A 27,493-nucleotide genomic window follows, 5' to 3' on the forward strand; every position below is an offset into this window, starting at 1 on the left:
GTTGAAGAAGAATGGGAGAAGTTGTCACCCGAACATTTGAGGAACACTTGCGCAAGTTTCAGGAAGCGTGTGAAGGCAGTTATTGAGAAAGGAGGAGGACACATAGAATAAAAACATTTTCTATTATGTACATTTTCTTGTGGCAAATAAATTCTCATGACTTTCAATAAACTAATTGGTCATACAATGTCTTTCAATCCCTGCCTCAAAATATTGTAAATTTTGCTTCCCCACCCTGTACTTATATTACGTATTTATCATTCTGGTGGGCATTCTGTTTATGAATCGATTATTTCAATTGTCAGAAAAATTGCAAAACTCTATAATTTCCTCCAGTTCAGTTGGTCTATACTGTACATTAAAGTGTACCTGTACTGGTCGTGCTTACAACATTAATTGTGTTTTGTAGGAGTGGGAATCTTTTACTATCTCATGATTTGATTTGATTCTGATTTTTGGGGCTACGATTCGATTCAAAATTGAGTTTCGAATCAAAATGATTTTCGAATCAAAACGATTTTCGAATCAAAACGATTGGATTCATAATGATTTCTGCTGCAATCTATAGGTGTGCAAAGGATCCTCATGATCTACTCCAGTCTAGCCACTAATGGCTAACCCTAATCGCGCTAATCACTAACTCTAACCGCTCATTGTGCTAGCCGCTAATCGCTAACCCTAACCGCTAGTTGCACTAACAGTGTGAGACTGCTGGTGGATTTGTTTTGTTTTTTAAAATCGATTTTGGGACATTTTATATCAATTCTGAATCAAAGTAAATGACAATTGCGATTTTTATATGAATCGATTTTTTGGCACACACCTAGTGCTTTGTGTTTTACTTATAAGCAAGCAGTGTTCATTTTGACAACAATTTTTAATTCGGTTTTAGTCACAGTCTTTAGATGAAAAGATTATTTAGTTTTAGTTATAATTTAGTCATCTAAACTATTTTAGTTTTAGTCAATATCATTAAAATTTAGTCAACTAAATCTATTGTAGATTTAGTCGACTAAATTCTTATGCAATGATGTATCTGACATCATAATTTTGACTGATTTAATGAAGCTTCTAAGTATAATAGAATGGTTAAGGTGTGAATGTGCAGTACACTTTCAATAACAAATGTGTCTTTATTTCCCACAGGTTTCATTAAAGGACATTTCAATTTCAATAGACAAGCAATGAGAGGTAGAGTCCTACTTTCCCTAGCTCAGATATGCATTAATCATAAACTATACATGCCATTCTCCATGAAATTAAAGATTGTAAAAGCAGCAGTGCCTTTGGTATATAATAAACCTTTCTATTTAACTGTAAATAGTGCTCACCTGAAACTACTTCAATGACTAAAACTGTTAAAAACATTTCAAAGGATGTCACATATAATGCCACCAGGAATTTGAACTTAATATCAAGAAAAACAATGTAGAATTGAAAACGCATTTCTAAGCCTTGACAACAACAGTAAATGCCACTGAATAATACTGATAATAATGGCGCTACATACTTTAAAATTCTTACTTACTGCCTTAATATCAAAGGTAAAATGTTCCCATAGATCTGCTCTTCTCTTTCTCCCAAGTGACAACATTTTTTGTTTCCCATGTGTAGCTTTACTGTCGACACACTCTGCCAGAGGTTACATCAAAACAAATGTAAGCACCTTCCATGTTGCTCATAAAGTTGAGTTCTGATTGGAGCTCTTCTAAACTCATGCAGCTTACTCCACCTTCCAATTGGATCTTGTTCTCAAGTTATCCCGCCTCTTCCTCCTATCGAATGAATGTCGTTTCAACTCCTCCCTCTCTCTTCTGACTGTTCGTCTCTGGCCAATGCATTTGTCTAGTTTTCATTCGTTGATGAACATTTAGTCAATATTGTTGCTCGCGTGAATTACTGTTTATTAGTTATTGACTCATTTGTCAGAAAAAATATATCATTGACAAAGACTAGGATGAGAATTCTTCGTCAACAAAATTAACTCTGTAAGCAAGTTACATACCATCGTTGATTCTGGGTGATGAGTGCAAGTAAACAGGCAGCAGTCAGTGAGTGAGATTGAGTGGAAAGCATGTGTTCATGCTTATTTGTGCAGCCATAAGCGTTGAACTCCACCATTGTCCAAGTGATGTGACTCAGCACTGGCTGATAATGTGTCCTCATAGACTGGTGTTTGCTGTACGGGGTCAGTGACCAGTCCATCTCAGTCCAGGTAACTGGACAAACCAATGAGTCTGTGTCACTACCAGTGCTCGAACAGCCTGTGAAGGAAGTAACATGTTGCTGACCATGACTGACTGACGGAGCAGTGACTTAGTGTAACCAGTGGTGTGGGACTCTGCATTGTGTTTAAGGACGAGACCTGCATGTACAACTTTGGAGGCAGTCTCCGTTTATTGTTTTTTGCTCCTGTCAAAAGTATCACAGATATAAAAATCTCTGGTTAGCGAACCCCACAAAACATGTCCCTCCCATAGAGATCAGGAACAATAGGCAGATAATACAAATAATATTAAATTATTAAAACAAAACATAGCATACCTGACAAAAGTATCACAGATACAAAAACCTCCAGTCAGCGAACCCCACAAAACATGCCCCTACACAGACCAAAAGACACAGGAAAGTGTTTCAGCACATTATAAGCACCTCATACACAGTTTGAACTTGCCAGTTCATTTAAAAATGAAATTAGCAGAGGCTAAAACAGAAATTTCCCCCAACAGCTGCTTACCTCTCCCATAGAGATCAGGAGCAATAGGGAAGAGGTAAAGGTGCAAAAACACTAGTTATAGTGGGAAGTGTCACTTCATAAAGTACTCGATGGGGAACAGACTCAAATTAAAAGTTCCACATACTAACTCGAAGGCCCATAATGTCAGGCATTAACCAAAACAAATGAAAATAAAATGAACAGATTTTGTGTAATTATAACAGCAACCAATATACAATACCATCTGCATACCCACATTGCTGCAAAAATAACTGACCCTGTTATATTAGTACTCGTGCGTACTTAACAACGGGCTTTAACCCCTTAACACTGTAAGGCATAAATTCATGACACACTGTTTTCATCCAGGAAACAGCTAAGACAGTGTACATATTCTCCCAATAACAGTTCAGTTCAGGCATATTCCACACATTCCTAGGAACCTTTTTCAAGCACTTGTTTGGTTGGTGACGGACCTACATACGGGCTAATGGAATCAGAAGCTCCCACTTCTGACACACGAAAAAGGAGGCGTTAAAAGTGGACACATTTTTGCATATAAGGTAAGTTGTGCCAAAATAAAAATACTCAGTAGTTTATTATGTGCTTCTACAGCATATATATTAAAGTAGACTACGTATGACGAATGTTTTTAAAGTTATTTGAATGTTTTGGTTTGTAACCTATTAGCAACATGCGGCTAGAAAAAAATGGTGCTAGCTGATCAACACTATATTTAGATGGCCTTCATCACGCATTTTCTTTAGGAAATGCTATTGTAGTTCATTTATATAATCATCATTAACATAAATGCTGGGATATAAATGCAATTTCTGCCCTTTATTTTTACATAAACCAGAATAAATGCAACAATGTTTTATGGGAAGCGGGCTGGTGGATTTCATACAAGAGTTTCACCAGACGAGAGTGAGGCTGTCTCAGTGATGGCAGCGATGAATAATACAATCTACCTAAACCAGGGGATGGAACTGGTAGTAATGATGCTATAATTTTGTGTAGAGTTACAGTTTTTTTGTCAACACATGGCCATATGTTCATGAATATATAATATAAATATATAATATATGACGACATGTTGTGTATATGGTGTAATTAAAAATGCGTGCACTTTCCATAAGTGATTTTTTTCATTCAAAACAGTATGACAAAATGTGTAAAGTTAAAAGCTATATTTTTCAGTTCCAGATGCCTGTTTCTAAATGTGTTGTGTATTGGCAGATCCACTGTGTTCTGTCATTTATAATGTACATGTATAAATGGTAAACTGAGTTATACTATTGTTATTGTGATTGTTCATAGATTTTCAGGTTATTCAATTTTTTGTGAAAGGATAGTTGTAAGTGTAAACATTTTTATTTTGTCATTTTACTTTTTGCACTAAAACAAAGAGGAAAAATTTGGAGTTGTCATTATTTATAGGTTATTATGTTATAATTTTACTGGTCCAGCCTCCTTGAGATAATATTGGTCTGTATGTGGAACCTGAACTAAAATGAGTTTGACACCCATTTTCTAAATTAAAAGCTTGAGCTCTGTGTGTTTGGATAATAATAGTTAAAATAGTTGGTGTTACAGTCAGGACACTGAAAATAATACGGCACCAATAAAACCCTCTCCATGTCTGAGACCAGAAAATGTGTTTTTTTTATTGCTTGTTATAAAAAATATGCAACATACCAAAAATGTGATCTATTTTATGTGCTATTGTTAAATCAACAATCTCCAATTAATTTAGTATCTACTTGAAAGCAAAAACACAAATAATTATTATTTAAATATACTTGTAATTAAATTCAGGCGTTGAAGGGATAATGTTAGTTACCTGATGCAACTGATCTAGCGATGAAAATTCACTACAGGTATCCTTTAATGCTTGTTTGAATGAAATTATCACATTTTTGTGGCTGAAAGTTAATCTAACGTATTTTGATAAATAAACAGACTTTCTTTTTCTCACAAGTGGTGGATTTTTTTTTTTTTACTAATTAAATGAACAATTAATCTGAGCAATATTTCCTTGAATCCATTGAACTTTTGGTGAGATTTTGGTGTAAAACTTTATGCCTTGGAGCCTGTGTCCTGCAACAAATTCCTCTTAAAAACGATGCACATTAGTAATAAATCAAGAGCAGGTATCGTCCATTGACGGGGTTCAATTTATTGCCATACTTTTGCTTCTGAAAGATTGAACTCTGAATTTCTTAACAACCTCTGCTCTAAGGATTAATCAAGTCAGATACAGTGGCTTTGATTCCTTGAAAAGAAAGATTTTGTAAAGGTTATGTTTACACACATTTTTCTCATACTCCCACTCACAGCGATAGACTCTTCGTATAAACTTTTCTTTCACCAGTTTTCTTTCCGTGTTCTCTCGTGCAATTCAGAATGAAGGTGTTTCTGTCACCCAGAAGTGAATGCCACCCCAATGCAGTCACCTCACTGCACCTCTGTGGTTATAAATCAAACATGACGCTCTTTAAATAGGGAAATTAATTATTTACACTTCAAGCCAAAATACCTTGAAGAGGAAGGAAAAAATACTGACACATAATAAGTCATTTTCAGGCCTGAGCGGCTGGCCACTCTATTACCATAGTCTAGATTTATAATGCTCTCATAAGAGTCAAGCTACCAATGGAGAAAACTTGGATGAGGCAGTGCTGTTGACCCTGTTCTACTGCCCTTTTCGAGGACAAAACAAATGTCTGTCAGATTCAGTCATGAGGAAAATGTGCCCACTTTATGCCATGGGCACCATGCTGTGCGTCTCTTGAAAAGGACATATTTAACACTTTTCTTGCCAGCATCATCACGCTGAGATGTTGAAGAACATTTCAGCTGGAGCAGAACTACATGTTACCTAGCAACAGCTATAGAGCCGAGCTGTGAAGAATACATCGAAGTGTCTCAACTATTTATACCAGTGGCACGGCTAACAACATTTCACATGACCACTGGGGCTGAGCTGAAAGCTTTTGGATTTTTCTCACATTAATGTTTATGTCTTAAAACTAACATTAACATCTCATACATTTCAGTAACAGGTGTTGACCAGTACTTGACACTGTTAAGAGCAGCAGCTGTGATAAGTGGCATCACTTCCCCGCAGCTTTAGTGATACCTCCAGTGTGTGTTGTTTTATTTAGCTTTTTGCTGTGGCTGGAATATTCCTTCTCATATGGGACATGACTTGGAATTGTTTCAGTATTTCACATTTTCTGCAAAGGTCTGGTTATTTTTTCACGGTGTTGGTACTTATATATGTCACCATCTCTGTGTGGTCACATGATCAGTAAACTCTGCACATTACAAACAATGCAAATTTGCATGGAGTCGAATCTGCGTCCATTTAATGTGTGATATTTGCACTTTCAGAGTTGACTAGTGATATGCTGAAATATCTCACATAATTCTAGCATGACAGGAACAAACACCGAATAACTTGTCACTTTGTTGGAACACTATCAGTTTTGACAAAGGTATTCAGTGTATGAGCTTAACCTTCCTGCGCTCAACATTTTTTTCAAGCTCAACCTCAAGGACAAGGTATGCACACCCGTCTTTGTAAATGCTGATTTTGATTCCTGGACCAGCAAGTAAGAGCTGTTAATGTAATATGGAAATAACAGCGGCAAGTCAGTGCAGAGTCTTGTGGAAAAGTACTTGAAAGCAGTGATATTTTTGCTTTTTTAAATGGAATTATGCATTTTAAAACATTTCACTGTGGTCTACATAAACTATAAATGCTATGCTTAGGTCTGAATTCTTCATTAATTCAACTCCGCAGGTCCATCTTCAACCCTATTTCTGAGTAATGACACCAGAAAGGTCATTTTGAGCACTGACCCTTTAAATGCAAATGAGCCACCTCACACCCCACCCCCTCCAGGTTGTTGTCTGTGTTGCTCTGTCCTGTTCAACCCACAGCTGAACAATTTAGGTTATCAGCTCGAAGTTTGGACATATTTTCAGTATGGACTCCAACCGCTGCTGCAGACAAACAATTATGGCGTACTCGGAGAAATGTTCGTCTGAAGTCTTGACCTTATATGTGCAAATGTTGTGACATAACTAGTTATAAACATAACAAATTAAGCAGGAATTAAAACGGGTTGTAGAAATCCACTCGATTTTTGCCGGAATGAATAGAAAGATAGCTTTAACAAACTAGAAAAGCACTCGGAGAGTGCAGACCTCCACCAAGGCAGATCAGCGCCCCCCCCCCCCCCCGATCACCACCAAAATTTGATAATTTGTTCCTTGTGCCAGTATCAACATTTCCTGAAATTTTCATCCAAATCTGTCCATAACTCTTTGAGTTATCTTGCACATGGACAGACAGACAAACAAACAGATAAACCAACACCGGCAAAAACATAACCTCCTTGGCGGAGGCAATGACTCCAAATTTAAATCAAAATTTTATTGCAAAAAGTCGGTATCAGATTGGTATCAGATTGGTATCGGCAAAATTAATCCTAAAAAAAAATCTGATTGCGTCTGAAGCAAAAAAAGCCAGATTGGGACATCCTTACTTTAAACCCCTGAACCTGAATAGTTATGTGTAAGTATTTGACTGTGACAGTAATTTGCAAAGAATTATGTGAGCTCAAAAACCCATCAAATATCATCAAGACGCAATTCAAAAAATATTTACTGCTGAAAACCAAGTCACCATCAAATTGAGATGTGTCTTTTTGTTCATTATGTCGTACAGGTGTCCTTTTCTCAGTTCTCGGGCAGTGCTGAGCGTAAAATTTGCAAAATAGTGTCAGGAAAGAACTGGTTGTGGTGGAATGCGTGCATGAGGGAGAACTTCATAGAATTCAAATGACTAAAGCCCTACAAAAACTGGTCATAATAAGGTTTGTCTTTGTCATTTTCTGGATGTAGTTGCCGCTCTGAGGTTCTTCTTTCTTGTTGTGAGGGACTTTTAAAGTGATAACTCAGGTAGTGGAAGGAAGGAGAATGAAAATCCTGACACTGCTTCTACAATGCAATGGAAATATTCACCCTTATTCCAGAGTATCTCCAGCGAGACACAGTATTTATGACCCGTAGAATTGTGGCGTATTTACCTGCACTGATACCGTCTTCTGCCTCAATCTTCTTATTTTCCTCGAATTTTGTTTTCTAAATGAGGACATTTTGTGATTTTGTACCTCCAGCCAATAACTATAACAGTGTAGTGACACAGGTTACATAGTGGTGTCCTCTCTCAGTTCTATTCTTAGTACATGCAGATCTGTCTGACAGACAAATCTCAGGGCAAAGCACACCCATATTTACAGATACATGTCAGTCTGTCGATCACGTGGACCTCTCAGTCATGCAGACAGAGACGCCATGTGCTTCATCTGCATGCATTTAGAACATTTCTATTGCATTGGGTAAAGGTGTGGGCGTATTTATTTCTGATTTAAACCAGAACCATCTCATCCAACACCATTTAGTCACTAGCTTGCTTGACCACCACTCTCTCTTTTTCCCTGTTTGTTGAGCACAGAGGCGAAGCTTGGCTAGTCTGTTTAGAAACAAGTGAGAAAATTTACATGTTTTACCTTTAACCCTAAACAGCTGCCGGGCGACCAAAAGCAGCTACTGATCTAAAATGTTTAAAAACTCCTGAACCACTATCAATACATTCAAGTAATTCAGTAAAATGCAGTTTCTTTGTCTTCGTTGTACTTTCAGAGGCTTCAGTGACTATGGAAACACCATCATCATCTGTAACACTGATTCAGCAATAAAACGCATGTAGTTTAACAAATGGCAGTATTTTTTACATTCAGTTAATGATAAATTTTGCTGAAAAAAATCACTTTATCGTCAGCTTTCTCTGTTTTGATTTAATCACCTTTAACCTTTAAAGAAAATTTCGAGTATCACAAAATGAAATTGAGTTGGCTACGGACACAGTACTGTGGCACGAAATATCGGTTTGTCTATTACCACAAAGCCAGCCAGTGCCCTGGTTAAATCATGTCTAGGCTGGTAACTTGCTACATCCCAAAAAGTACCAGGGCAATCAGGTAGCAAATAGGTCAGTCTTAGAAACAGGGGAGATTTAGCTCATTCGGTAATGTATTGGACTGTTACATGAAAGACTTGGGTTCGGACCACAGCAGTCAATACACAGAACTGACACAGAACTGTGAAGTAACACGGCACACTGCTGCATCTAACACGTAGCTCCGCCCACCTTCTCCAGCCTCACTGACTGCACAGAGCAAAGAACACCATAAAACAACGTATAGAGTATTTAGAACAATAATTCCTATTCTCTACTATATACTATCACTAATTTGTTGTTTCTTCCATTAATTGCCACAGTACTGTGGCAGGAAAATACACAAAAGAACCCACTGAAGTATACACCATATATCACCACAGTACTGTGGCAACAAGAGGCGAATGAGTTCATGGAACAGGATCCATGATTGGCTCTAGTACAAATGCTAACATGTGTTTGGTTCTGTGGCAACAGACAAACCAATATTTCGTACCACAATACTGTAGCCATTGCCAAATGAAATATAGGAAACTACCAGATTTTCACGTTTCATGAAAATGTTATAATAAGAAAAGGTGATAGAGTGGACATAGGAAAGGCTAAATGTAGAGGGGAAAAAAAACAAAATATTTCTAGGTTCTTAAGGGGTGTTAAGATAGCACTGCAGATTTTTGGCTTGTTAGCTACTTTTAAAATGAAAGTGAGAATGATCTACCTACTCAAAAAATGTATAAATGAATATATATATATATATATATATATATATATATATATATATATATATATATATATATATATATGTATATACACTGAACAAAAATATAAACGCACCACTTTTGTTTTTGCTCCCATTTTTCATGAGCTGAACACAAAGATCTAAAACTTTTTCTACGTACACAAAAGGCCTATTTCTCTCAAATATTGTTCATAAATTTGTCTAAATCTGTGTTAGTGAGCACTTCTCCTTTGTCCTTTGCTGAGATAATCCATCCACCTCACAGGTGTGGCAGATCAAGATGCTGATTAGACAGCAGGATTATTGCACAGGTGTGATTTAGGCTGGCCACAATAAAAGGCCACTCTAAAATGTGCACTTTTACTGTATTGGGTGGTCCAGGGGGGTCAGAAAACCAGTCAGTATTTGGTGTGACCACCATTTTCCTCGCACAGTCTTCTTCATGAATTCTCTGAAACACCTTTGGAGATGGCTTATGGTAGAGAAATGAACATTCAATTCACAGGCAAAAGCTCTGGTGGAGATTCCTGAATTCAGCATGCCAATTGCATATTCCCTCAAAACTTGTGACATCTGTGGTATTGTGCTGTGTGATAAAACTGCACATTTTGGAGTGGTCTTTTATTGTGGCCAGCCTAAGGCACACCTGTGCAAAAATCCTGCTGTCTAATCAGCATCTGGATATGCCACACCTGTGAGGTGGATGGATTATCTCAGCAAAGAAGAAGTGTTCACTAACACAAATTTAGACAGATTTGTGAACAATATTTGAGAGAAATAAACCTTGTGTGTACACAGAAAAAGTTTTAGATCTTTGAGTTCAGCTCATGAAAAATGGGAGCAAAAACAAGTCGTGCATTTATATTTTTGTTCAGTATATATATATATATGATAATAAGTTTACATGCAGACATGAAATTCCTCCTCTGCATTTGTCCATCATTGGCTGAAACATGGAGGAACACCACACATTGCTGACTGGGGCTGGTGGGCTACTGTCAGGTGTCTGGGCAAAAAATGGGGGTGGTGGTTGGGGCCCTCCACAAGGCACAGGAGTCAACAATTTCTCTCCCAGAGTATTGGCTTTTCAATCAGTCCAGCCTCTAGGTCACAGATGATGAAATCCAAACTTTTCCTGTCCGTGGGTGGGCTTGAACTACCAACCTTTCAGTTAACAGCTGAACACACTCACCCATTCCACCACAAAGTCTCATGATTACATAAATACATATATATTTACATATAGAATATTGCTTTCATAACTGAATGACTCCTTATAACACAGTATAGTTCACCCATTTGTGGTCAGTACTTTACTCTGATAACTTCCACTGAATGGACTCCAGGGTTACTTAGTCCAGACAGCAGCTACTGGGACGCTATTTAGACTTAATAATCATCATGTGGGGAAACTGGCCGCTGTCTGGGTGACTGTGATTTTAGTTTAGTTTTAGTTTGCTCACCTTTCTCTTCTTATGAACAGTGCCAAAGTGCCTCTCCATTTTTTCCTTCTTTAGAATAGCAATGATAGACTGATGGATAAAACAAATGCACTTTGGTTATGGCAAGGTGAACAAAAGCCCTCCTCTGATTTCCACATGGAAGAGATAGTTTTTGGTTTCTTACTTGGTCCGTATCCCTCATTTCATTGTTATACTCCTTCGCTAGTAAATATAAATTGATAGGCTCCCTAGTTCAGTTTTGCAGAAGCTCACAGTTGTGTGTGTGTGGTGATCCTGTGTTAAGGCAGTTTTATGCTTACTGTGTCAGCGAGCTCCGCGCGGCTTCACGCAGTCAATTGACATCATTTTCACAGCCACGCCCCTTCGCATGGCTCATCTCAAGCGGAAACTTTCCACGTCGCGCACCTCAGAAAATGTGTAATAGACGCGCGGACAATATGGCCGACATTCAGGAGCTCCTGGTGGTAGAAGAGTACAGAAGTACAAGCACTTATATGATTCATCACACCGGGACCACCGCGACAGCCATGTGGTGAACAATTCATGGAGGGAAATTGCAGCGACAGTCGGCAAAGAGGAGGAATGGGCAAAAAAACCCTGGAAAAACATTCGGGACAGATATGTGAAGGCAAAAAAGACTGCCAAAGGGAGAAGTGGAGACCCAGGGGGGAGCCCAAATGTCCCATGGATTCTGAGAGAGTTGAGCTGGCTCTGCAATTTTATTAAACACAGGGAAACAGACACAAATTTCCCTCTGGAGGAGGTAAGTTTATTGATAACTATGTGAAAACAGAAAATGAACTGATGAAATGTCTGGTTTGTTATGGCAATTTTCTTCTTAAGTTTTTTTTTTTTTTACTGTGATAGACGTGCATTTGTGGCACACTGCCCCCTGCAGTTTGGGAATAGACACCGCGCGGAGTATAAAAGCACCACGCGTACTCTTGTGCCAACTCTCCACGTCTATTTTCCGCACGTCACGTTCGTGCGGCAAGCATAAACCAGCCTTTAGAGAGAAAAGATCTCAGACTGTCTGCTCTGTACGTCACTCACAGATAGATGATAGATTGACACATTTTTATCAATGGCACGTGATCTACCCACACTACCATGGTGATCAATCCCAGTTGACATATTGGGCACCCCTACTCTCCAACATATATACGACGTATGACTATGTGATACAATCAATGACTGATGCAAATCAGTGTGACGGAGGCTTGGATGTGTCTCGCAGCATGAGAGTGATGTTGTCATCAGAGTGTGTGGGCAGTCAAGATGAGCAGCATCACAATGGATTCACAAACTGTATGAAAAAGGTGCTGTAATAAACCAGGAGTACATGATGACACATAAAACTACATCTTATAGTCACTAATTTCCTATTTTGTGTAAAATTCAGTATGAGGCGACTCGTAAGCATGAAATTACTGTTTCTATGGTAACAGTATGCATCACATCTCAGCGAGAAAACATCAAGATGACACATTTACCCAGATGATCCTCTTCTGTACTATAGGCATTATGCATCACAAATACATTTTATCAAGCAAGAGCACTCAAAGAGGCAGCAACATTTTCACATACCCCAAGACTGACTCTTTTATTCCTCAACCAATTTAGAATGAATAAAGCTGACAAAGCGTGAGGTGCAGACCTGGGCCTCCGCTCACATGGATGATGCAAACCTCACACATTCACATCCCTCCTCAATTCTTTCAAAGTTGTATTCTTTTTTACATGATGCTGAAGTCGGGATTTGCTTATGTGGAAATGAGGTTAATTATGTTTCGAAGAGTTTATGCTGAGAGATAGGGAGGTAAGAGATTAGTCACCAGCTCAGAAGGATCAAAACACATGTTGACAGCAGGGAGCGACCGCCTCGAGAAGATGAATCCCCTCTTTAAAATTTTGTCATTAGATTGCAATATTCTACAATGTTTCCTGTTCCAGCTTACTTTACTTTGTTGTTTGTGTAAGAGGGGGGATGACACATCAAAACAAGTGGTGCCAGGCACAGCAAACCCCACCCCTCACACATATTGTAGCTTATTTTGGTATCAATCCAGTTGATGTGATCATGCCTATGCATGTGCTGATGTCAGCATATCAATTGCCTCTATGTCTGTGCCAAGTTTGAAATAAATTTAAACAAAATTGATGTTTTTATAGACATTTGAATTTTTGCCCATTATAAGATAACATTGAAAAAATACATAAAAATTCTTTAAAATTTTCAACTTTGACATACTTTTCCCAAAATATAACCACATATATTCTGGGTCACTGACAATCTATAAACCTAATTTGGTATGAATTCAGCCAAGAGTTTGTTGCTACAGACATTTGAAATTTCACCAACTATAAGTAAATGGTGGTGGTGGTGGTGGTGGGGTTTGTAAATGAATGAAGGTTAAGTTAACACTTATCTGATCCCACTGCTTTTCCCTAAATCATCAAATAAAAATATTTCAACCTCCTATTCCTTGAAGCTACAGTTCTATAAATCAATTATAGCCCCACCAAAACAATGATCATCCCACCTGAAGAAGTAAAAAAACGAACAAAAACAAGTGGTGCCAGGCAGGGTGTGAATTGTTGGGTGGGTGTCAATCCCCCCTCTGGTTTTTACATCCCTATTTCTGCTCACTTAATTTCATCCTCAGGGGGGAAAACCAACCAATGTAAATAACAGGCAGGTTGTGACTGAGTTTTCTTCCGCCTATATCCTACATTACTGGCACTAACGTTCACCTGAACAAACTGTCGGCAGTCTCAGAATATGCAAATGTCCCCATGCACTGGGGTGTAATAAGGGGGGGGGGGGGGGGGGGGGGGGGCATGACAAATTCATGGGGCCCAGCATTTGTGTGTCCAGTGGGTACAGGTTAGAAACTGTGAAAATTTTGGGTAAAATACAGGAATACAACCTGGGAGTTGAACATTGAAAGTATGTAAAGTTTCACTTTTGTTTCAAGACAGCATTCTGTTAGTTATGGACCGCACCCACATGAATATAACTGCTACGCCCCCCCCCCCCCCCCACACACACACACACACACACACACACATCAGTGGCGGCTGCTTGTCTTTCAGAGAGAGGAAGCTCATTGTCGGCTTACATTACAAAAATGGTCAAGTTATTTAAATATAAATTCAGCCCTCTGTTCCTTTTTAAGAAAATGGTCAGTGACCTTATCGTACCAACTAAACAAGAAAACGCTGAAATTATGTTAAATTGAAACAAGGAAGTGCAATGAGTGTATTTTATTTCCAGTGCAAGAAATGAACAAGTAATTTCGTAGTGGTTTCTCTCTCAATTTCACAGCAGAATGCACGACGGTATTAAATTGAACTGTGTCAGTGAAGGAGTAGATCTCAAAATAGTTGTCAATCAAACAAGATTCAGCCTTTTGACTGATCCTCCAATCAGCACGGGGAAGCCCGGCGTCCAGCCCGGCTGAGCTCCACCCACAGCTCCATTCACCCCCAGAGACGCCGAGCGTCCGGAGGCAGGACAACATCGTGGCATTTATCCAATTACCGTCCAGTTTTGAGGCAATGAAAAAAAAACTGTTCCACTCAGTCCCATTGAAGTGCATGGACCCTGAGCTTTTACGTGCAAATGCACTGAGCAGAGATTGTATGAGAAAACAAACTTGTCCTTGAGATGAACGTGTTCTAACACATTTGTAGTCAATACAACCGTACATATTTGACCATTTAATTTTCGTAATTTTAGGGGACGCCGAGCTTCCCTTGCAGTCTTTGAGAAATCGCCACTGACACACACACACACACAAAAAAAGAAAGAAAAAAAAAACACTTCTGCTCTTTTATTTCTTACAAATCGCACCCTGGTGTCATGCACAACAAACCCCACCCCTCACACATATTGTAGCTTATTTTGGCATCAATCCAGCTGATTTCATCATGTCTATGTGTTTGCTGATGTCAACGTATCAATTGCCTCTATATATGTGCCAAGTTTGAAGTAAAATGAAACAAAATTGATGTTTTAATAGACATGTGACATTTTGCCCATTATAAGTAAATGGGGGAAAAAAAAGATTTTAAAAATTAATAAAAAAAAATTTGAACTTTGACCAACTTTTCCCAAAATATAATCAGATCTTTTCTGGGTCAGTGAAAATCTATAAACCTAATTTGGTATGAATTCAACCAATAGTTTTGCTGATAAAATGTTAACAATCAAACAAACAAACTGATCCAAAAACAACACAACATAATGGGATCCCTGCAGTTTCCAGCCATAGCCATGTTAACTACACACACTGTTGTAACAAACTGTAAGAAGAGCTGAAACATGAACAAAAGCAGCACAGAAATACTTCTTGGCCCCCGTTCTTTTTCTGTCCGCCACAGCGTTGGCAGGGAGCCCTTTGACCTGAACAGGTGTTTCATGCTTTTTTTAATGAGGAGAACCAACCCATCACTGGGCTCATGTGGTCACAAACCTACTGCAATCTTTAGGCAACCCAAACTGTTTCACACACAGCTGAGGACCAGGACTCCCACTCACAGTTAAGAAATCAATTTGTGGTGGGGAAAAAAATTTGAAGTATGAGATTTCCTGTGAGCGAGTGAAGCTCTGAGATTTGTCCTGCATTTGATTGTGTGTGTCTTAACTGTCTGTGGAATAAAAACATTACCAGTGCAGCAGCAGTGTCTATATAAGAGGTATTAAACCCAAAGCAAAGTGATGCTGTGGCGTCACATCACAGACTATGTAAAGAAAAAAATAAATAAATAAATAAAGTGATGACTCAACTCTGCTTCTTTTTTATCCTGTTATGTAGAACCAGAGTCTCTGCAGGAGAGATGGGGGTGGGACACCTGTCAGCCAGCTGAGCTTTAAGATTCACCTCTAGCCTATTTAATATAAGGTACCTTATTAAACATACAATCAAACATGTATGTGTTGAACATAAAACACCAGAAAATGAGAAGGGTGTGAGGGAAAAGGATTGGTTGAATATATGCTTTTAATTTGCTGCTTTTCCATTGATATTGACTTAATTTGGCTTTAATTGTCTTGGCTCAGTTATGGGACCGCTGCACAACATTTCCACTGCAGATAGAGAACTGCCTCTGTGTGTGTGGTCGTTACATGTCCTTGTTATGAACTATTGTGATTTCATCTTGAAGACGACTGCAGCTGTGAGTGAGTGAGGGAACAATGGCAGAAAAGGAAACTCAACACTGTAAATTCAAATTTCCAGATTATACTGTGTTTTTAAGATTTTATGAGGTGAGAATATAGGTCATAGGACTTTAGATCTGTTTTCTATCCAAGGTTGCAAAATGATGACACGTGATGGACTGATGACTGAGTTGACCAGTCTGTGACCTGTATGATTTTACATCACATTTAGTTTTTTTGTTTGTTTGTTTTGTTTTTTTGTTTTTTTTTACTTTTTATTTAAATTTTTTAAATCACTTTTACAGTGTAGTAACAGAAACAAACAAACAAACAAACAAACAAACAAACAAAAAAGCACACAATACAGCGTTGGGGGGATGCTGTTCCTTATGCACTCAACTGCTTGTCCGTATCAGATCTGGTATCAAGAATTAGTGTCCTTGAAAATGGTCCATTTCTCCATCTTCACTTAAAAGTTCCCACCTTAATCCTCAGATGAAATGTTAATTTTTCCACGGTATATATTTCTTCTATAATGTCCAACCATTGCTGTAGTTGAAGAGGGTCACTTTTTAACCAGTTCCTTGTGACTACCTTTTTGAAGGCAATAATTAATATTTTAAATAAGTAAGTGTCTTCTCTTTTAATTATGTCATCAGGTATTGGACCCAGGTAGATAGTCTGGGGGTCCATTGGAATTTTAAAATTTACAATGACCACATTTAGTTTGTTTTTAACTCAGTAGAACTCAGTAGAGGTCATTCATTCATTCATTCAGTCATTCATTCATTCATTTATCCTCACTAGCCCATCCCAGCTACTTATGGGTGAAGGTGGGGTACACCCTGGACATGTCACCAGTTTGCAGGGCTGACATATAGAGACAACCAACCACTCACATTCACTCCTATGGACAATTTAGATTAACCAGTGAACCAATCAGTGCACAACATTTCAAAAAAATATAGGTGATATTTAAAAAAAAATGTTTTTTTAATAAACCTTGTAAATGTTTACTCTGTTAACTCACTTTATTGTCCCTATTGTAGTGATGTCCAATACCACAGATTTCATTTCCGATCTGATACCGAGTAAAATTCAGGCTGGTATCGGTGATACCGATCCAATACTGATACTTTGTACAAATATGTCTGGAAAATCTAAAAAAAAAAAAAGTGTATTTCAAATCATAACTTCATAATGAATACAAGACATGAGAGTAAATATTGTTTATTGTGAAGAACTATTATAAAAATGAAAACTCATATATTAATTCACATTACATGAATGTGTTAAAACATGAAAATACTGAATATGTACTTTCAACAAAAACATCCAACATCGACACTTTCCCTCATTCACAAGTTTTTAAGGAACAGTAACATATTTCCTTTTCTCCCTTTAGTGTGTTCTGTTTTTTTGCTCAGAACCTCTCCTGCCTTTGAAAAGACTTTCTGCTGGTCCAGAAGTGCCAGTCATTCCCAGGTACCTCACTGCTACTTTGCTTAGGGCTGGGAAGGTCAGTTCATGTTCTTGCCACCAAACCCGTACAGACTGAGCCAGAGTTGACTGACTGAGAAGCGTGACGCAGTACACACTTACCCAGGTGGAAGAAGAAGTAGTTCCCACCTATCGCCTACCTACTTGAGTACTTGAGATCAACTATTTCAGATCATATTGGACTGTATGTGGCCCCTGAACTGAAATGAGTTTGACACCCCTGAATACAAGGAAAAGGGAAATTCAGATTCTGTATTTTACCCATCCTAATATACAAAATACCTCATATTATACCTAGAACAGTGGTTCCCAAACTTTTTTGGCCCGTGACCCCATTTTAACATCACAAATTTCTGGTGACCCCAGACATTTAAAACAGAGACATTTTGGCCTAAAATTAATTTGTTTTTGATCATGTAATAGTTTGCAATACTATGTTCCAAATAAACGTTAATTTTAGCTGACATTTAGGCTACATAGAGTTTATTAATGGACGGGGGCAGAAAAGCCAGGTGTAGATTACTGCACAAAGTGAGAATTTGATTTTCCTCAGTCAGGATATGTACAGTCAGTCCAGTTTGGATTTACAAGGCTGACAATTAATACTGAATAAACAAGAACTCAAACTATGAATTATGAAAGAGCTGCAGCATCTGAAACCGACCACAATGAACATTTGAAAGATAAACAGTACCACAGTGCTTCAGTTTCAGCTTCACACTTTGTCATGTCTTTTATGTATTGGGATTGTCTCTGCCAACTCACCATATATTTATATTAGTACGTTGGGCTTTTTTTTTTTTTTATTTATTTTTTTTATAAATTACTAGAAATTTCAGGCAACCTCATTTGAATTCCAAGCAACCCCACGGGTCCTGACCCCCAAGGTTGAAAAACACTAGCCTAGAGGCAGAAGTGCAAACCACGACCCCACCTTTGTACTGTTAACAATAGCATTTGATTGTGTCTGGTGGGCTCTTCTCTCATGGTTTCCTTGTTGAGGTGAGATGGACTGATGCCGTCAATAAAAAATTTGCAATTGACTAACATGTTGTTGAGTTTGTTACCCATACTGCACCTGGTCACATGGTCACATGAGTAACATATTTCAGTTTTACATTTAGGGAACAGTTGTAGCTTCCTTTAGGTCATGGTTATTAGGTAGGGTGCAATTTGTCAAAAAAACAGAGGAGGGGGGTGGGTTTTATTTGCCAGAGCACGGGGGAGGGACAGGGAAGGGCAGCAGTTATATACATGGGAGTGCGGTCCATAATTAAAGTAACTACTACTTTACATACATTCAATGTCCAACTCCTGGGTTTTTCTCCTTCTATTATACAGCGGATCTTACACAAAATTTTCACAACATCTAACCTGTATCCACTGGACACACAAATGCTGTTCCCCCATGAATTTGTCACGTTTACCCCCCCCACACACACACACACACACCTTTATGGTGCCACAGTGTATGGGGACGTTTGCGAATTCCAAGGTTGTCAACAGTTCGATTGAGGTGAACGTCAGTGCCAGTAATGTAGGATATAGGTGTAAGAAAACTCAGTCTCAGCCTGCCTGTTATTTCCATTGGTTAGTTGTCAATAAAATTCATTGAGCAGAAGTAGGGATGTTAAAACCAGAGGGGAAGTTGACCCCCCCCCCCCAACAAATCTCACCCTGGTTATAGGTGCAACATATTAATACTTTGATAAAATCAAGGACAAATCCTGCATATAACACTCATATATAACTTTATTTAGCTGTTGTTGCTTGCTGTCAAAATGAGAAATGTTTGTACCGTGACCTCTAGCTGTTAACCTCCTCCACACCTTTCAAAACTTCCCTGGTTTTAACTATAGAGCTGTTATTGTACAGAAAGCCACTTCAGTCCATTTGAAAACTATAAACACATCACCAGCCGCATGCTGTGATTTGTTTTTACATTTGATTTGACGTTTAATGGCCCTAAGAAACATTTATTTCAGCTGCTGAGGGAAATATTCACTCAGCCTGTTTTGGTCCCTAAAGTCTTTGTCAACATGTGAATTTGTCTCAGGCTTCAACACAAGTCAACACAAAACACACAGTCTACAAGTCTTTTAGAAAGAGTTTTAGAAAAATAGAAGAGTCAAAATAACTTCTCTTCTTAATGAGGAAAAAAATGTAGCCTGAAGGTTTATCTTCTTAAGAGAACCAGACCATCAGCATGAAATAATACCTTAAATATCAATTACCTGCATTTGCAAGTTTGTGCATTTGGAAACACTTGTAAAGTCACACATCTTTAAAAAAAAAATTGATTCTATATTAACACATCATCAGAACACAGTAATACACATCATGCACTTTATACTTAGTGAGGGAGATTGTCAGTGTATTGCAATAATGAGAAATGTGCCTCAAAAAATTAAATAAATAAAAATATATGTTTAAAAAAAAAAAACAGGGACAAAGTTCAACTTTTCACTTCTACATCTTATTTCTGACTGATGAAATCTCCCTTTCACACATATTCATTTTGTTATGACATTAACTTGAAAAACTATTTAAGAGTTTTTTGCTTGAAGTTAATTAATTTGCAGATGTAACCCATAAAAAAAAAAAAATTATGTGTAAAAACTAATTTGCAAAGCTGGAATCAAGCATCAGACATCAAGACACAAGACACAAAATCAAAGCAGAAGCTTGTAAACAGGACCGAAAACATTCTAATCAACAAATCCGCCGTCCGACTTAAAACCAAACCGGCGTATCATTTCGGTAGAAATATATGAACACACACTCCTCATCTTTACATTTTATGCATTTGATCCCTTTAAGCTTAGATGGTTATGTGCAATTCTGGCTCAATTTGCGTTGATTATTCTGCCCTGACCGTGATAAACAGACAAGAACAAAGCCTGAATACTAATCTGTCACACCGATGCATTCTGCTTCTGTATTTTCCTTGATTAGTTTGTCAATCAGTGTTATTTACCGTCGGATCTATGTGCACCATTGTTCACTTTCACGCTCAGGTTTTTGGCCTTTGAGGCTGATTGCCTATGCAGCAGGGGTGAGGAGGAAACAGGGGCATTGTGGGATTTGGATTGATAAGAAATGTAATTTGATAATGTACAAAATTCATCACGCTGCTAAGAGCCTTTATTCTGTCTCCTTAGACAGACTCATCTATTATGCAGAGATCCATAAGTCTGAGGAGAGAGGGAGTGAAAAAGAGAGGGAGAAAGAGGCAGAGAGATAAAAAGGGACAGTGGAGAAGAAATTGAATAAGATAGATCAGGACGAAGATATTTTGTGAAATCCGTGGTAATTAGATGGATTAATGAATCACAGACAATCCTCCAAAATGGAGATTAATTTCTATGACGTGGCCATCATGTTATGTATTTATCAATGTCAAGCAAGTATTTTATTAATAAGCCATAGATCTGTCCCCGTAGCTAATAAAGGGGTAATATGTATAATTTACAAAGTAACGGATAATGTGGAGGGAAATGTGATGGGACTTAATCGAGAAAGAGAGTGAAAGCACGAGAGAAGAGGTATGAAAATAATAAAGGGAAAAGACGAGGAGAAAGGGTGGTCACAAGTCCTTGACAGGATTTAATCATAATGATCTTTACATGATGATTTATGCTGTTATGACTTCACACATAGGAGTTATAAAACTAATATGCTAATATGTGTGAGTGGTATTCGTATGTTTCCATGTGAACAGGATTTTCACACATGGAAAGATGGATGGACACCAAGAGGTAATTAAAGGTACGATGTGTGTGTGTTTGTGTGTGCGTGTGTGTGTGTGTGTTTACAGCAGTTGTACAGTAAATTATATGCACCAGTTGTGTTAATGAGATCTCACATATGAACGAACTGTAGCAGGATGAGGTTTAAAACACACACAAAGAAAATGCAAATTTATGCAAGTCAATGCAAAAAAAAAAAAAGAAATGTTTCCTTGTGGCTTCTGTGTAATAATTAGTTGTAAAAGGTGACATGAACAAAATGATGCTCCACAATGGATGCCTCAGGAAAATATGTTGCATCTTCTGGCCCAAATTTATCTTGAACGAAGAGCTCTGACAGAAAATACTGAGAGTGGAGCTGGAAATCCAACATCACAACATTTGACGACTCACAATGGACCAGGAATCAGTGATTAAATTGATTATCATTATACTAGTCATTTATTTTTTATATTTCAATAATCATATTTACTTCCATGTACATTTTTAAGTGTCATTTAAAACAATTTTTTTGTTTTGTTTTTTGTTTTACTTAATTTTACATGTTGGAGAAATTTTTCATCATTTTAATTTGTTTGAAAGTTCTACATCTGAATTTCTGAATTGTTCTGACCATGAAGATTAAATCCACAAGTAAGTCATAAGTGAGTCATTTTATCTTTCATTGTATTTATTTTCTCTATTTATGGTTCAAAGGTCGGTTAGACGTTTGTGTCTTCCTATGTCTTGCTTTGTTTTTTTCATATTTTCAGTATTTTACATTACATTTTTCATTTTTCATTCAGAAACACAGCTGAGCCTTTAAATGTGGAAAAAATACACGTCAAAAATGTTATATTCAATGTGTAACTTTTGATATTGACATTTACGACCATGATGCCCAGCTCGACCAAAGACTGTCCTCAGACAGACACCACCTGGAAAAAGGGAAAATACCAAAAATGTGGTTTACAGTGACAGCTGAGTAGAAAGAGATGGGTTTGACAAGGGATGAGGCACACGATGGGTCCCAGTGGAGGCAAAAAATCATTGGATAGTAAGTCTGTGAAATGATCTTGATGTCTCGTGTTGCCCTGTCCACACCAGCATAATATTTCTAGGTGCTTCTATGAAACTGGTCCCTAAAAACAGGACATGGGGCTAAAAATTCAAACCAGATGTAGACTAATGTTATGAAGCCAGTTTGGAAGCACATTGGGTCTATTTTAAAAATGAATATTTACTGAGATAAAAGAGAAACTATTTTTCAGATAAAACACATTTTTATATTTTTTAATATTATTTTTATACAAAAATCTACATGTAACACGGTAAAAAGGACACAAAAATTACACGCTACTTTTTTAAAAAAAAATATCTTTGTATTTTCTCACAGGTACATTTTGGGAATTGAACTAATTATGCAAGGCAGAGTGTTTCACAAAAATGACCACTGTTGAAAAATCACTTGTCATTCATTTGTGTTTAAATGGGCAGGTTCCAAATGTAACATGAGTGGACACGATGGGTTACACGCGAAACCTGGAATGAGACTGAGATTCATAAAAAACCCACGTCTGGATTAGAAAAACCACTAGGATCGTCAGATTTAACACAGTGTCTTTATTTATAGCTGTATATAAGACCATTTCAAGCCATGTGTTCCAGATCAAATGCACTGACACCTAGGTAGCTTTTCCTGTCCCAATTTTGGTCCTATTTTTGGCCCCAATTATTGTTAAAAATTCATAAATTTTGGGATGGCTCAGAGCAAGAGTATAATTTTTTTGCCTTTATCTGAGGTTATCATTAGGTACATCCTGGGGGGAATATGTCTAAATTTCGTTTTTATTATTGGGTCTAAAAAAGCTGGCAAAGTGCCAGGTACCAAAGTGAACCCAGTTTCATAGAAGTACCCTTCTACATTATTTGGTTTTACTCGCTGCACAAGAATACTGAACTATATTTATTTGGTTAATACATCCAAAATAAGACACTTTCATATAAATTTGGTTGGTTAAGACTACTTTTATATGATTTTCTACTTCATTATGGTTTACTGTTGTCTAACAGCTTTTTTCAACAGATGTTGTGACTCTGTGATGTGTAAAAGAAGATGGACAACCAAGTAATTCTAATATCAGCAGAAGTGCTGGATGTGGAATCACATAATCATGACCTGTTAAGATGAGTGAGTTGTAGAGAAGTTATAAGCAGTTTTACAGCTGAGTAGATGAAGAATGTTTACCGTTAATACGCAGCTGCTCCTGACAACAAACGACTGTAGCCTGCAGTGAAACCCTCAAAGTGCAGCATTAAGCATTTACGGTGAATGCTGACATAATGCGACCAGCTGTGGGGTTTACTTGGCAGAGATCAGCTGTCTCGCTGGTGTGTACCACAATATAATAAAGCACTTCTTACCTGTGGAAGTGAAGCTTTGAACTAAATGCAAAATAGCATTTTATATTAGAACATTACCGTCGACAAGTCTGTGACTATTTTTCTAAATGTGCATTCCCGGTTCAGTTTTAAAATGTTTGAGGTTATACTGAAGTGGATCTGATGACAACCAGCACATGTGATGTTTTTCCTGTTCAGCTCTCTCAACACATTCCTGAGCATCCAACACACAAGCTGTAAAATAATGGCTTATCAGCTAAGATTGATGATAGAAATTATTCTTTTAAATCCCTATAGGCCCACTACATTTCCCATGTTGCCCTCCTCCTATGCTTGACTCATGCCTGCAGGGAATATATGTGAGACACAAATAGCAATACCGCCACACATCATGTGCACATACATAAAAATGTAACATTTCACTTCTCTGTGCCTCGTCTAACCACAAAATCCATTAGGATAAATGTTAAAACTTCCAGGCAGTCTAAGCTTTCCCAGAAACCCATTACACCAAAGAAAAACACAAAAAATGACTCCAGAAGTCTAAATGTCACTACATGTCCTTGAAACCACTCAGCATTTTGTTCCTTTCTGCTGTCTGCCCTTCCATCAGTGCTAATTACTGTAAATGACTTTTAATTGGGGATGCTGAAGTCTGCCTGATGTTCGAGATTTAGAGTCAATAGGCATGTAATGGCACTCTGTCTTTGTCCGCCATTAATCAAGGTTATGTATCGAGTAGCACACTGGAGGATTGGACAAACACGTGTCAATTACCATCAAACATGGGAACACAGTGTTGATGAGGTTTAGAAATAATGCTGCTCCTTTAACAGAAACAGAAAGCAGACAAACAAACTGAAACAGGTTAGACAGGTTAATCTATAAAAAAAAAAACAAAAAAAACAGGCTGAATGTCCTACTGGTTTAGTTACATACACATTTCTACAGGGGAAGAGGCAGCATTAGATAAAGTTAGTACCACTCACAGATATGAGCATTAAAGAGGACTGACAGCAAGAGCATCAGCAATTTCATTTGGATTGGTCTTCTTTAAACTTTTATGAAAATTCCCCTCAGAAACATAAACGTTTTATGGAAGGTCAATTTGTTCTGTAGGGCGAAATGCAAAAGCTCTTTCCCAAATGATGAAGTGGGAAGTTGTGCTGCAAAGTCTATCTCATTAGCTAAAGGTTGGTAAAAAAAAAAACAAAAAAACAATCTATTACTAACATCTATGCCTCCGAGAGTCACAGTCTATTTGTATTAATACTTTATTTATATGCCATCTAAGTCTGACTAAGCATGCATTCAAGCAAAACTTTGCTTTATACTAAATGAGCTACCAACCCCACTTTGGATGGAAGTGTATTTATATTTGAAACATTTTTACATCAAATATAATTCTGCCCAAAATAGTAAGGTCATATTTAGGAGAGCGGTAAGAAAACCAACCACAACAGCAAGAATAATGCAGATCATTTCTGCAGATTCAGTTGCTCTGAACTGTGTCATTTATGTATAACTGTCAAACCATTCTAATAAGATAGAGAGCGACACCATTTATCAATGTATATTTGAGTTTGTTGACAGTGTGGTCAACTTTGTCTCACTTTCTAACATTACAAGAACCATGGACAGCCTGCAAGCACAAATAAATTTATGTATAACCAATGCAATTCCACAATAACATACTAATTATTAGGTTAAAGTAGTATAATTCCAGATTATATAGTATAGTATGTCTGAAACCATAGTATGTGAATAGCAAACAATTTCTCTGCATTATTATTATTATTATTATTATTATTATCATCATCATTATTATCATCATCATCTCTGGACACTTTGCTATCATAAATATCCCATGATGCTAATTACATAATGAATGAATGAATTTAAGTAGATGCCAGTACAATGTATAATATCACACATGTACCAGTAATGGTGAGATGGACCAGTTACCAGGTTACCTGTCCCCAAGTGTTACAGAATCTGTCAGGAGGAAACGTGCTCACACCCTGAGCCATGTATCCTAAAATAAATATATGTTTATCCTGTTGACTGACCCAGTAGAATAGTATGTTGATAAACAGAATGTGTATTTTATGTATGTAGTACATAGTAATGGATGTTAAATGGATCTGTTCAGTGTAAACCACTGGAAAGTGGATTGTGACAGGTTGTCATTTGCATAAATGTTAATTAACTTGACAAGGGCTAATTCTATTGAATTTCCTTTGATGTTTTGCTAATGCAGTGTTCATTCAGATATTTTTGGATGCAACTTTTAATAGCATTCCACATATTTTTCTCATGTAATCATGTGCTTACATAAAGATTGTGTTGACATCTTATTGTTTGACTTTGGCTAGCTTCGTTTATACCAGTGTTTCTCCACCTTTTTTGAACAAACACCCCTTTTCATCATCATGAGGCTCCTGCCGTCCCCCCACCCCATTGCATACATCGCATAGGTAGTAAACAAGGTCGGGACGGATGTTAACACCAAAGACTGGGGGGCGCTACCGTTCACATAACATGCTGCTGATGTTGATATTTATACAGACTAATGCCCCCATTCCAGTCTCAGCACCCCCTTCTCACCTTTCTCATTCCAAACACCCCCCCACGGTGTGCCAACGCCCCCTGGGGGTGTTACGGCCCCCGTTGACAAACACTGGTTTATATGGTAATGACATTTTCCTAAATCAGTACAGTTCATGGATAAGCAGTTCACTTGTTCCAGTTATCATTATTATTAGGTATTATTATTATTATTATTATTATTATTATTATTATTATTAATAGTAATATCATTAGTAGTAGTACTTTATCCCATTTGAATAATTTAATCATTTACACATATATTTGTCAATCTAAAAGATGATTTACAATTCAAGAAAGTTGTGTTTCAGGGTAAAACTGATGAACTTTCAGACTGTGTAAATGCATAAATACAAAGACCGCATACTCAGAGTTGTGGATCTGACGTCATCATAACTGTGTGTCTTCACAATCTGTTCATAGTTGCTGTAGATGTCTCTGCAGCCTCAACAGGACTGGATTGGAATGATACTTTTTCACCTTTCTATTAAAGATTCAGGTGAACTATGCCAAGGACGCAGCCTTTTTGGTGTTGGTGTTGAGAGATCCTGGAGAAGTGGGTACACTCAATTTTTTTCCTTTTTTTTTTTTTTTTTTAATTTTTTTTAAAGTAGTCCCGAAAAACACTGTTTTAGAAACAGTTTTAGAAACATAGGATAACATTGGCCTATCATAACATTAGCCTACTTGCATAGTTTAACTACTGGCGACAGTATCTCTTCTCCTCTAAATGTGCAGTCATATGACCAGTAGTTTAAAACAGTGACTCATTCTGAAACCACCTTAAAACTTACCTCAGAATTATGTATCCCATGAAAGCAGGTTCTCTCAATATGTGTCACTCATTTGAAAGACATTTATTCTGCCTTTCTTGTTCGCATTTCCAATAATCGCGCAACTTTCAACGAGACATGCAGTGACCTGTCAATCAACTGGGGTGCCACTGGCACCTGAGGTAGCCAATCAGGTTCCAGAGGTGACCAGCACTAGTTAGCAATATTATCCTTGGCATGACCCACCCTACTCTGCCTCTGACTGGCTCATCAGTCCTCATACCTAAAGTTAACCAATCCAATCAGTGAAGGTACCAAGTACTAGCCAATTAGAGGCAGAGTAGGGCGGGTCATGGCTTCATCATCCTA

The sequence above is a fragment of the Sphaeramia orbicularis genome, chromosome 9, assembly GCF_902148855.1.
Source record: "Sphaeramia orbicularis chromosome 9, fSphaOr1.1, whole genome shotgun sequence".
NCBI classification, from domain to species: domain Eukaryota; kingdom Metazoa; phylum Chordata; class Actinopteri; order Kurtiformes; family Apogonidae; genus Sphaeramia; species Sphaeramia orbicularis.